A 14232-nucleotide genomic window follows, 5' to 3' on the forward strand; every position below is an offset into this window, starting at 1 on the left:
GTGGGACATGCAGTTACCTTGATGGCAGGCTTGGGCAGGAGGGTGATCTTTTCTGTTCTCTCTTTTTTTGGCCTACTCCCTCTCCCCTCACCTCTTTAGTCTGAGGGAAATCAGTTTCCCCTCATCTTTTTGCCAGGACATTTAGTCTGTGACAGAAAATCCTCATCCCCTGAGGTCTTAGGTTTCTGGGACACCAGCCCTAGTCACTTAATGCTTGGGTAATTGGTAACTTTCCCTCTACCCTGTTAATCTCCAAGGTCTCCCTATTTCCTGTGTCGACACACTACGACTAATTCTGTATGCCTGTTACTTCATTTATTCCTATTTGCTGCTGCTTGTTTTCAGTAGCTTTCTTAGTCCCTAAGAATAAAGTAAAACTAGATCATTTGCTCTGCTTATCTCTTCTTTTGCTTTGGTCCAGTTCATTTCTTTGTTTTGTTTCGTTAAAGTTTATATTTATCAGATTACAACTGTTTGATTTTTTTTGTACATTCACTGGTCATTTATATTTCTTCTTCTATGAATTGTCTTTTTATGTCCTTTGCTTATTTATTTATTGCAGTGGGGACCTGAATCTTCTTTATAATAACAGGTTTATTGAGATAATTCATATACCGTAAAATTCACCCTCTAAAAAAAAGTGTGCAATTTCGTGGTTTTTAACATAGTCATAGAGTTGTGCAACCCTCAGTACTATGTAATTCTGGAATATTTTCATTACCCCCAAAAAGAAAGCCATGCTTAGTAGTCATCACTCCTGATTTTTTTCCACAACCCGTGGCTACTTCTTCAGCCTCTGGCTACTACTGATCTACTTCCTGCCTCTATAGATCTGCCTAGGGACATTTTTGGATTCCGTAAATGGAATCATAATGATATGTGGTTTTGTTTTTTTTTTTTTTTTTGAGACAGAGTCTTGCTCTGTTGCCTGGGCTAGAGTGCCGTGGCATCAGCCTACTCACAGCAACCTCAAACTCCTGGGCTTAAGCAATCCTACTCCCTCAGCCTCCCGAGTAGCTGGGACTACAGGCATGCGCCACCATGCCCGGCTAACTTTTGTATATCTTTCAGTTGTCTGGTTAATTTCTTTCTATTTTTAGTAGAGACGAGGGTCTCGCTCTTGCTCAGGCTGGTCTCGAACTCCTGAGCTCAAATGATCCACCCGCCTCTGCCTCCCAAGTGCTAGGATTATAGGCATGAGCCACCGCGCCCGGCCGATATGTGGTGTTTTGTGTCTGGCAGCTTTCGTTTAACACAATGTTTTCCAAGTCCATCCATGTTGTAGCATGTAGCAATACTTCATTTGCTTTTATGGCTGAATAATGTTCTGTTGTATGGATATGCCACATTTTGTTTATCCATTCACCAGTGGAAAGACTTTTGGGTATTGTCACTTTGAGCTTATGTTGAATAACACTGCCATGAACGTTAATGTGTATGTTTGTGCACAGACACATGTTTTCATTTCCGTTGGGTATATATACCTAGGAGTGGAATTGCTGGGTCATGATAGCTCTATGCTTAACATTTTGAGGACCTACCAAACTATTTTCTAAAGCAGCTGCGCCATTTTACATTGCTAGTAGCAGTGTTGTGAGGGTTCTGAGGTTTTTCACATCTTCACCAGCACTTGTTACTGCCCATCTTTTTGATTATAGCCATTCTAGTGAGTATGATTTCTGTCTTTGTCCAAGCTCTTTTCTGTGTGTATGAAGTAGTCTGCATCTTCACATATCATGTCTTTTTCTTCTTAGATATCTTAGTTTGAGGTACAGTGCCAAGAATGCTTTCTTTATTTTAAAAACTGTAGATGGGACTTTTTGTTTGAATTTCCAGGTGAACTTTTCCTCATTAATAAGATTTCTGTTTTACATTAGTGTGTTTGATGAGTTTCAAGCTGTTAAAACTTTAAATTGTTAAAAGCACACTGTTACAAGTGTGGCATAGCAAGTAGTAAGACAAAATGTCTTTAGAGTAGTGCCGTTTATAATGAATTATTTATAATGAACACTGACAACGTCTATAAGTGAATTGTTACCGCAGTGTTGACTACAAAATTGAGGCGCCCCAATTATAGTGAAAGTAAGCAAAAATGATGCTAGGTTTAATCCTGTGTTTCTGTCCCTATTAATAGGAAGGTACAAAATGTGACTACATTTTTTTAAAATGGAAATTTTGCACTCTTGTATACGTGATCTTGTTTGATCTTTGTATCAGCCAAGAGATATAGATGGGATGGGTGTTTTTCCACATGGGAAAATTTATTGCCTTTCATTCAACGATGTTTTTTTGAACACACCTATAAACTTAAAGATTTCAGCACCAACTAATAACTAGGTGGTGCTTTGACTTAAATGATATTTCAAAAAGTATTTGTTAAAAATAGCATTTTCATAAAGCTTTAACTAGTTTACTCTCTGCATAATTATTTTATACTTCTAGTTCCCATTTGTTCCCTCTCCTAGTTTCTAACATAGTCATAGACCAAAGAGATAATAGTATTTATACATCAACTATGTGCTGCTTTCTAAAATGCACAGCCAACTGCATTGGTGATTCCCTTTACATTTAGTTACAGTTTAAAATGAGAGTGCTATTTTCCCCCAACTGTGTGTTTTTGAAACAGTTCAACCCTACAGAAAAGATAAAAAAAAGTAGCACAGTACATTGAATGCCTGCATACTTTACACCTATCCTCACCAATCAACAATTATCATTTTGCCAGGTTTGCTTCTTCTAAGTATAGGCATTTGTATTTTTCTGAGCTTTTTGAAAGGTAAGTTGAGGAAACTTTACCTCTGTGTACTTCAGCTTACATCTTCTGAGAATAAAGACGTTCTCTTCCATAACCATGATATGGTAACACCTAAGAAAATTATTAAATATTCCATAATATCATCTAATATCTAGTCTAAATTCAGGTTTTCTAATTGTGTCCTAATGTCTTTAATAGCTATTTTATACCCTGATCTAGGATCTAGTCAAGGTCACAATTTCTGTTTACTTATATCTTCTTTAGTCTCTTATTTATTTTTCCTGTTGAACTTCTTTGGGCTAAAATTTACATATAAAATTCACCTGTTTTAGATTTACAGTGATTTTTAGTAACTTTACTGAGTTAAGTCATCATCACCATAATCTAGTTTTAAAACATTTTAATCCATAGTTTTAAAACCTTGATAAGATCTCTTATGACCATTTATAGTTAATCCCTATTCTCTACCTCCAACACCAGGCAACCATTAGCTTACATTCTGTCTCCACAGAGTTTCCCTTTCTGGACAGTATATATAAATGGAATCATACAATATGAGTTTTTTTGTGTCTGGCATCTTTTACTTAGTATAATAGATTGACTTTTGGATTATTTCCACTTTTTGGTTATTATGAATAATTTTGCTATGAATATTCACGTACTTGCCTTTGTGTAGACATAATGGTTTAATTTCTTATGAATATATTCCTAGGAGTGTAATTGTTGGGTTGTATGGTACATTTGTGTTTAACTTTTTAAAAAACTACCAAACTGTTTTCCAAAGTGGCCACACATTATTTTGCATTCCCACCAGCAATGTTTGAGGGCTCCTGTTTCTCTGCACCTTTACCAACAGTTAATAAGTCCTCATTTAACATCGCGGATAGGTTCTTAGAAAGTGTGACTTTAAGCGAAATCAATTTTACCATAGCTTAATTGATATTAACGACTTAGATATGCCAGTGAACCTGACTTGTACATCTTTGGGATATGGAAGGAAACCGGAGGACCCAGAGAAAACCCATGTGGATATGGGGGAACGTGCAAACTACATAGACAGTGCCCCTAACAGGAATCATTTTTTTTCTTGATCAGTGTTAAAACAAAACTGATAACAAAACAGTGTTACTTGAAGACCTGCTGTAGTCTTTTTGTTGTTTTGTATTATACCAGTCTAGTGGGTATGAAATGGTATTTCACTGTGGTTTTAATTTGCATTACCCTAGTGACTAATGTTGTTCAATCAGCATCTTTTCTTGTGTTTATTGGCCATTCATATATCTTTGGTAACATGTCTAATCAAATCTTTTTCTTACTTCTTTTTAAATTTGATTGTTTGTCTTCTCAATATAGAGTTGAAAAGTTCTTTGTGTATTCTGGATACAAATCTTTTATCAGATATATTTGATTGGCAAATATTTTCTCCCAGAGAGTGCTGGGTTTTTTTTGTAATGATGTTAACCATGAGCCTTGCTTAATCCTTTCTAATTTGCCATAGGGCTTTTTTGGAGGGTTGGAATAAAAGCTAAACCTTTCCTTCTTAATTATTCCACATGTCCAGTATTGAAGCAGAGTCAATGATTAAAAACTAGAATAAGTCACCTTTGTCTTCATTCTATAAGTAAGCAGTAAGACACTCTTCCCCTTTGAACCTTGAGAGGTAAATAATCAGACTATGGGTATTAGGACTCTTTCAGTTGTAGGAGCCAGAAATCTAGTTCAGCAAACCAGAATTTTGCAATTTTTCTCTCCCTTCCTCAGCTTCCTTTTTCATTTTACTGGCAAACTCTCTTCATGTGGTCAGGAAGATGGATACCTTCATCTCCAGATTCAGTTCTTCTCAGCTCAACAGGAAGGAGTGGAGTACTCTGTCCAGCCTGGGTCTCTTACCTTGCTTCTGAGGGAGGGAGAACATCCTGATTTAGTCCTGTTGTAGTGGAGTGAGGAGAGGGTGGTTCCCTGTAGAGGAAGGGGTGCTGGCCAGACAGTTTATGTGTCTGCTTTTTTAGGGATGTTGTATCATTTTTGCCCACTTTGATGAGATTAAACCGAAAGTAATGAATACTTTTGGTTATTATTTGGAGTATTTGAAAAAATCATGTTTGTTATCTGACTAATTTTAACTGTAAATCAGGCTTTACTAATAGCACTCATTTCTTATCTAAACAAACACATGTGATACTTGGTTTAAGCTAAAACATTCTACATACCTCTTCCCAACTCCCAATGAGGTGAGAAGACCTACATTAACAATGATGACAACTTGGTGATAGTGACTGGACCCTTCCCCCTTCTCATGGATGTTGTTTTATGTATTAATAGTTTTCTTTAGCTCTCCGAGTGGGGGTTGTATCCAACTGTCTTGGAGTTTCTACATTCCTACAGATCGCTGAAATCAATTTTTTATAATTGGTTTGCTTCCCCTCCGCATTCATATATTTGGATTCTTAAGCTCTGTCAGTGTCCATATGTTATATGATTCATTTTTGAAGTGATTTTTTTAAAAAGTAAGGATAATTCCCAGTTCCTTTTTATGATATTGGGTGTATGATGTGTATGGTGGTGGTGCTGTTGATGTAGTTGTATTTTCCTGCTCATAAAAGGAAATAATTTTTATCACTTGAAGTTCTTCTTAGCTAAACCCTTATAAGTGGTATTTGTTCGTGTAGTTGTGGATACTGTGTGAATCTTGCATTTCTTTCATATAGTACTCTTCAGGATTTATTTTCAGTGTGAAAATTAAATGCAAAAATGAAAACTTTGGTTTTGGATTGTCTGTATAAAATGTATCATCTGTCAGATTTGGAACAGACCTTAAAAGGGCATCTAGTATATTATTCCACATGTAGGGGAAGCTAAAGGTCACCTCTACCCATTTTAGTTCTTGGTTGGGATGGACCTCTGTAACAAAACACAAACAAGTTTAACAGTAGACAAGCCCATACGTTTTATTAACATGCACAGCACAACCTGTGAGAGAAACCCTCACTGAAAAGTAACTCAGAGCAGTGGCTTAGAACTGTGGCTTATATACCATCAGTTTGTGAATAAATGACAGGACAAAGGGAAGGGTTTTAGGCTTCCAAGTGCCCAAAACTGTGGGAAGGTAAATATACAGAGGAAACCAGAGAAGATTTGTTTGCAGATTCCTCTGGGCTGATAAGGATCTAGAGTTGTCTCCAGTAAAGGAGAATTTATATCCTGTCTTTAGGCAGATAAGGGGGAGGATAGAGCTTTTCTGGTTTGCAACTTCTCAATTGCCTTCAGCTCAAAATAATTTTTATGTCAGAGTGTCATATTTTGGGGGTGACATTCTGATTTCCTTCACACCCTTTATAAAAATCCCCTAAAAACTGTCTAGCCACTAGCTATTCTTAAACTCTGGTAGTGATATAGTGGAAATCTGCTTCATGTTTGGATTTTTAAATTTAAAAATCTGTTCTTGTTTTGAACTGAAGTCTATTGGCTTGTGACTTTTCTTTGTTCTTTGTTTTGCTATCTAGAGCAGCACTTAGTATACACATATTTTTGAGCATTTGTTAAAACAGTGCACCTGTTGACAGAATTGACAGTAGTTATTTTGCATAATCCTTTCTTCAAATAATTGAAGCTGGCTGTCAGAAAAGTACCCTGCTGGCTTCCCAAGTGGTCTGCTTGTATAGGCCACACGTCCTTTATTTCTTTAAGTTAGTTTCTAACCATCCTGATCACAAGCTTCTAAAAATAATTCAGTAACATTCACTTACTTGGAGCTCAAATTTTACAGCTTAAATGTGAAATACCCCTAAAGAGGGAGTAGAAAATTATTAAAATCTGTAGATTTCTTTCTGTGGCCTGCCCCTGACCTAAGCGATTTCAAATTCGTTATTTCCATTTAATCATCCAAACACAACCCTGTGAAATAGAAAATGAGGAAACTTAAGATTGTACCATTAAGATCAGGAAGTAAAGTTAAAGTAGAAATCCCAAGGTCCTAGCACTAAAGGCTGTTGTACATCTGATGCTCAAGAGAATAATTAGGTCATCATGCAGAGCCTACTTACTCTTACTTTATACCTAGTAATAACCCTGGTAGTTTGCTGCTAAGCAATTTTTAGGGGTGAGAGGATGCTGCTGAAGGTGGGCACATAGGCACTAGTGATCAGTGAGGGACACCTATGAAAGGAAGAGGCAGAAAAACTATACAGTGCTGATAAGAGGATTCATAGTTCCGTGTTCTAGGCCTATTGAAACCAAGGAAAACTACCCTGAATTCATAATAGCCTCTGAGAACAGGATTGTAGTCAGTCATAATGATTCTGGGGCATTAAGAAATTGAAAAAAAAAATATTCAGTTAAATTGAGAAATTTGTAAGATAAAATCTGAACTCAAAATCTTTGTTGAATACAAAAAGTTTTATTCTACTTGAGTACTGCTTCTGGTAGCTAAATTTTTTGTTTCTCATTGATTATGGTCTTGTTGGGAAATTCCTATGATTATTATTATTATTATTTTTTTTTTGAAGACAAAGTCTCACTCTTTTGCCCTGGTTAGAGTGCTGTGGCATCAGTCTAGCTCACAGCAACCTCAAACTCCTGGGCTTAAGCGATCCTACTGCCTCAGCCTCCTGAGTAGCTGGGACTACAGGCATGCGCCACCATGCACAGCTAATTTTTTTTTTAGTAGAGATGGGGTCTCGCTCTTGCTCAGGCTGGTCTCGAACTCCTGACCTCGAGCAATCTTCCCACCTCGGCATCCCAGAGTGCTAGGATTACAGGCTTGAGCCACCGCCATGTGTATGTTAAGAGTTAAGTATAAAAAGGCACTTGGTGTATAGTAGGTATTCATACTCACCAGTGCTTATTTTGAGAGGTAATCTATAGTTAGAATTTATCATTTCTTATAACCTTGGTGAATTGCCAGTGTTTTCCCATGGTTTATCCCAGCTTGACTTCCCTTTGTGTCAGAGCATATCCTGATCCACTTCCCCTGCTACCAGTTGTTAAGTATTTAAAGACTGCTATTGTTACCCAAAATGAAACATAGTTTAATATTTCATATAAAAATGTATGCCAGTACTTATAAAATTATCTAGTTAGCATTTCAAAACTAGATTTGGAAATAAATGAATAAGATTGTATTATTCCAGAAATACTTTAATTTTCATCCTTCATCTCATTTTTCTCCAAACCCCAACTATTCATTTGCTTGCTCTTTTGCCATAAGTAGTCAAATAGAGTAGTCCTTTATTCTTATGGATTTAAATTGTATCTAATTTTATTACATCTTTAAATCTTTGATACACATATTGACAATTTGTTCTTCAACAAAAAAAAGTGAGTTAAAATGTATAGTACAGAATATTTATGGTGCTTTTTTTTTTTATTGTTTAAAACCCAGAAATAATCCTTGTCAGAGCATCACTACCATTGAGACTATAAGACAGGAAGCTTATCTATGCTTTAAGGCAAATTTTAGTAACTTCATGCTAAAAACAGTTTTGTTGTGAAATTTAAAATACATGTTATCACTTGACAGATTTGTGCAAAATGTAGGAAACTCAAATTCTGCTTATAAACTACGTTTTCCCATTTCTTTACATCGGTCAATAAGAGATATGATGCAACTGGACTTTTTGATGACTTTCCTAGACCTTAACAGTATGAAGTGCTCTTTGGTTTAAAATATTGCTATTATAATTGTAACGTTATTTGGGTTCAGAACTGAATACTCATTTTTTTAAATGATTTAATGTCAGTATGAAACACCACTTACATGAACAAGGGGAAACAACAACAGGTTTCCTTTTGTAGCTTATTTTTGTTATATTAGTCAATACACGTATTTTGTAAATTCTGTGTCACAGTGTAGGAGTGTTCAGAAAGAACATTCCCTTTTATGGCAGTCATATGAAAGTAATTTTGATGCAAGTTGTTACTGATGTGTGTTTTCTTCATTCTTAAACTGGGATGCGTTGGCAATTGTGGCTTCATAAATAAAATGAGAAAGGGAAGAATGATAGTAATTGAGGGCTTTTTTCTTTAGAAATTATAGTTTATTTTTTCTTTAATATTTGAAGCTGTAAGAAGTCCATTTATTGTCGGTAAAGTTTTGAACAGAAGCATGGAACCTTTTGGGGGAAACAATATGATATAGTAACATGAGCATAGATCTTGTTTAATAAAAGGTTTCTTGAATGAATAGACACCCACTCTGTGCCAGGCACTGTACTAGACACGTAAGAGGGACAGGCACTTAACCTAGGTGTGAGGAATAGGGAAAGCTTTCCAGAAGTGACCTCAGGAAGATGAGTAGGAGTTTGATAAAGGAGATGCATCAGGTTGACTTGGACATTGAGTGTTCAAAACTGGGAAATAAAATTCATGCCATGAGTGCAGAGCAAGAGTGGCATATTCCTAAGGTGTAAGGGCTGGGGGAGGGAAAAGAGCCTGTAAGTAGAGGGTTGGGCGGGTTATAGGCAGATCCTGAAGCAACTTGTCTTGGGTCACTGGGGAGTCAATGAAAAAATCTAAGGAGTGTTAGATAAGGTTCGCTTTTAAACTGACCTTTTTTAACTGTGCTCTACTGCAGTGCTCCTGAAATTATCTCTGTTGAAGGGCCATCTTTTAAATTTTCAATATGTGGCAGACTGATACTTTTGTAAAATACAACAAAAATTAATTACTAGGAGAATGAAATATTAAAGAGACAGAAAACAAGTCCACTTTTTAATTAGATATTCATAAAATTACTCTATTCCTCTGTAAAAGTTTCTGTGTACTCTCAAATTTGTTCTCTCCTAGTTATAAAGTAGTTCACCTGGAATACCTCTGCTACAGAGCAGTGATCTCTTTTTGGTCATGGATGTTGCCACTACAGAACTCTAGAACCTCCCCTGTGTATATTTACTTTTCTAGTCATACCCACGTACTGCTGTGCAGTTATATCATGTCCATTATAAACCGTAAAATATAAATTAGAAAATAATGGGAGGTTAGATAAGCTATTGTAAATTTTAAAATTTCATTTTTTTATTTTAGAAGAAATTTCTGTATTCATTTTTATAGAACTTTGTTCTATAGTTTTGTTTTTTTTTTTTGCTGAAGGACAACAGACAGGAAAATTTTATTTTTAATAATGTAAAAATAATGTGTTGGCACCAAATATTGTATAATGAGAGCAGTGTAGTTGAATGTGCTTTATTGTAACTTTTGAAAGTCTTGGTTCATTCATACAACAAATAATTATCTAGGCCCTCTTTCAGGTGCTGGAAATACTGGAGAGCATAAAATACACGAAAATCCGTGCTTATATGGAGCCTTCATTCGAGTGGAGGTTAATGCTTTGTGACATGGTGATTCAAGGCCTGGTTTTAGGTTCAGTCTATTATGTATTTTAATGGCTATCATAGTTGAAATAGATGCCACATAAAGATACAGAGATCAAAACTGGAGAATTATGTTTTTGGCTGGGTTTCCTTAATAATAATAATCCTCAGTTTTGAATTTCATTGAACAATTAAGTCCAGATCTTTAATGAAATTTGGCTTGCTGATTTCCATTTTCCCTGAGGTCAGTCAGTTCTTAAAAACTCATCAGATGTGCTCTTCTTTTGTTGGTTTTGTATTTCTAAGAAATGTATTCAAAATCCAGTGAAACTAGATTTTAAACAAGTTAAAAATCAACTTTCAAGTTGGTTTTCAGGTAAGATTATCTTTCAAAGGGGGCACATTTTACACATTTACATTTAGAGTAGACAAAGCTTGCCAGCTCCTGGTCTGTCCACTGTCTTAATTACTGTAGATTTATAGTAAGTCTTGCTACTCAATAGAGCAGGGGTCAGCAAACGTTTTCTTAAAGGGCCAAATAGTAAATGTTTTAGGCTTTGCAGGCCACGTGATCTCTGTTGCAACTACTCAGTTCAGCTACTGTAACTAGAAAACAGCCATAGACAATACAAAAACAAATAGGGGTGCTATGTCCCAGAAAAACTTTATTTATAAAAACAGACAGCCTATTTTGCCAAACCCCTGCTTACTCTGATGTATTCTTCAAGATTGTCTTAAGTGTTCTTGCTTTTAACGTTTACATGCAAATTTTAAAATCAACTTATCAATTTCCACAAACAACCCTGCTGGCGTTTTTATTGGGATTGCATTGAATCTATGGATAAATTTGGAGAGAACTGACATTTTTACAATAATGAGTGTTCCAGTCCATAAACATGACCTAAAGTGTTATTTAGGTCTTCCTTAAGTTTCCTCAGCAATGGCTTATGGTTTTCTGTATAAAGTTCTTTGTAGTAACCGTACTCCAAAAGATAATTTGCCTCTTTGTGTTCACAGCGTTGTATGGTTCCTCTAACAATGAATAAGGCTGACCTATGGAATCGAAAGGATATTTGTGAATTGACATTGTGTGACTTCCAAGGCTAGGTCATAAAAGCCATTGTGGCTTCTGCCTTGTTCTCTTGGATCACTTGGTCTGAAGGAAGCCAGCTGTCATGTTATAGGGACATTCTATTAAATAGCAGCCCAGTAGAGAGGCCCAAGTGGTGAGGAACTGAGGTCTCCTGCCAACAGCCACATGAGTGAGATGTCTTGAAAGCAGATCCTCCTGGGATAATACATGTGACTCTTGGAATAACGCAGGCTGATACGATGGTGTCGTGAATTGAGTCAAGGGGATTGAGAAAAGCAGCTGGATTTGAAAAACTAAGGAGGTGGAATATATATGATTTGGGATTGATTGCACATGAAGAGTTAGGGAGGGGGCATCAAGAGTAGCTCCAGTGGGGTACAGTGGCTCACACCTGTAATCCTAGCACTTTGGGAGGCTAAGGTAGGAGGATTGCTTGAGACCAGGAGTTCGAGACCAGCCTGACCAAGAGTAAAGCCCTATCTCTACAAAAAATAGAAAAATTAGCTGGGTGTGGTAGCACACGCCTGTAGTCCCAGTTACTTGGAAGGCTGAGGCAGGAGGATTGCTTGATCCCAGGAGTTTGAGGTTGTAGTGAGCTATGATGAGGCCACTGCACTCCAGCCTGGGAGACAGAGCAAGACCCTGTCTGAAAAAAAAAGTAATGCCAAAGTTTCTGGTGTAGGTACCTGAGCCTGAGTGAACCATTCATTGAAATGGGAAAAAATGTAGGAGAAAGAACAGGTTGTTTTAATTATTTTGAGTTTGAATTGTCTGTGAATATCCAAGTACATACAAGCAGTAGCAGTTAGAAACAGATGTGATCTATTCACATCTCCGCTCAGCTGACCATTGATACTGATACTAATCACTTGTGTTGTCTTGTGTCCTATTTTTTTCATCTGTCTGATGTCCAATTTATAGATCATTTTGATAAAAACTATAAAATATTAAAAGACAGGCATTCATTTACAAATTTTAACTTCCTTCCCTTTAAAAATTAGCAGGAATATCCTAAGTGTATATTGAGAAATGTAACTGAGTATTCCTGTTAGCTTCAGGTATTATGGTACATTGGAAATAATGTAAGTTTGAAGTTTCATAGCCTTGTATATGAATTCCAGTGTGGACATTTATTAGCTATGTAACCTTGGACATGTTTGCAATGGACCAACTGTTTATATCCCACCAGAATTCATATGCTGAAATCCTAGAGCCCAAGGTAGTGGTATGAGGAGGTGGGGCCTTTAGGAGGCAATTAGGTCATGAGGGTAGAACTCTCGTGAATAGGATTGGTGCTGTTATAAAAAAGGCCCCAGAGAGGTCCCTTGCCCCTTCCACCATGTGAAGTTATGGTGAGAACACAGCCATCTAGGAGGAAGTGGGCCTTCAGTAAACACCAAATCTGCCAGCACCTTGATCTTGGACTTAACAGCCTCCAGAACTGTAAGAAATATATTTCTGTTGTTTGTAAGCCACCCACTTTATAGTATTTTGTTATAGCAGCCCATGGACTATGGCAATGTTATATAACTTGGGGGGGGCAGTTATAAAAATATATATATAAAGAAAGAATGAAAATTTCTGCCTACTCTCCTAGGTTATTGTTGATGACTGAGAGATAACTTTTTAAAGCATCTAGCATAAAGTCTTTGTTTCACCAACTTGTCAGTTGGTATTACACTTCTATACAGGATGAAAATTCTTTTTAGGAAGTCAGACTTATATTTCCCTATCAACACATTTTTATGGAAGCTGTTATCATGTAAGCCTTTGAAGTCATTTACAAAATTTTGAAATTTTTTAGATTTTAAAGAGGTCCAGGCTCTGGGTTTAGTTCTCTGATCTTACAGATCTGAAAATCATGGATGGTCTTTAGAGGTTTGTAAGTGGCAGAAAACTAAAATCTTTAGAGGCTAGTAAGTAGTAGAACATAGGTCTATTGACTCATATTCTAGTCCTCTTTTTGCTGTAATGTGTGCTCAGTCACTGTCCAGGATAATGGCAATGTAACAGTAAATTTACTAGACAAAAATCCCTCTCCTCATGGATCTACAGAGAGGATTCCTAAAGGACGTGAGAGAGTGAGCCATGTCCGTATCTTCCAGGAGAAGGAATGGCAGAATGGCAAAATAATTTAGGACCATTATAAGGCTTTTTATTCCCACTGATTCTCAGTGATACAGAAAGTCATCTTAGAGATGGCTATATTTTGAGAGTAGAGCTGACAAAATTTACCAGCAGATCAGGTATAGGCTGTGAAAGAAAGTTAAGAATGACTTCAAGGGTTTTGGCCTGACAAACAGGAATGGGATTGCCATTTACTGATAGAGGGAAGGCTAAGAGAGAAGGCAGTTTGGGTAGGTGAATAAGAGTTGAATTTTGGACAGTTTGGAGTTTAGACAGTTAAGTTAAAGGTGCCTATTAGACAACTAGTTTTAGGTGTTAAAAAGGCAGTTGAATATGAATCTAGTGTTCAGGAAGAAATGAAATCTGGAGGTATAAATTTGGGTGTCATTTCCCATATAGATGATATGCTGAGTGCAATGGTTTGAATGTTTGTGTCTCCTCTAAAATTCATGTTGAAACTTAATCCCCAATACAACAGTAATAAAAGATGGTCCCTTTAGGAGGTGTTTAGGCCATGAGGGCAGAGCCCTCATCAGTGGGATTAGTGACTTTATAAAAGGGCTCAAGAGAACTAGCTAGGCCCCTTTTTGCTTTTCTGCTGTTGCATGTGAGGACACAGCATTTGTCCCCTTTTTCCCTTTTGTCCTTTCCACCACATGAGGACCACACTGTTGGTCCCCTCTGGAGGATGCAGGAACAAGGTGTCATCTTGAAGCAGAGAGCAGCCCTCACCAGACACAGAATCTGCTGGCACCTTGATTAGGATTTCCAGCTTCCACAACTGTGAGGAATAAATTTATGTTCTTTATAAATTTCCCAGTCTCAGATATTTTGTTATAACAGCACAAACAGCTTAAAACACTAAGTGTGATCATGAAGGGAATAAGTGTAGATAGAAAAAAGAGATCTAAGCTAAATCATGAGATCCACCAATATTTGGAATGAGGTGG

The 14232-nt window shown here is 36.8% G+C and overlaps 1 protein-coding gene across 3 annotated transcripts in view; it reads left to right on the forward strand.

The window, feature by feature from the left end:
• Positions 1–14232, forward strand: part of RALA (RAS like proto-oncogene A) — a 75577-nt gene that overhangs the window by 9290 nt on the left and 52055 nt on the right. The window lies entirely within an intron of this gene.

The sequence above is a fragment of the Lemur catta genome, chromosome 11, assembly GCF_020740605.2.
Source record: "Lemur catta isolate mLemCat1 chromosome 11, mLemCat1.pri, whole genome shotgun sequence".
NCBI lineage: Eukaryota > Metazoa > Chordata > Mammalia > Primates > Lemuridae > Lemur > Lemur catta.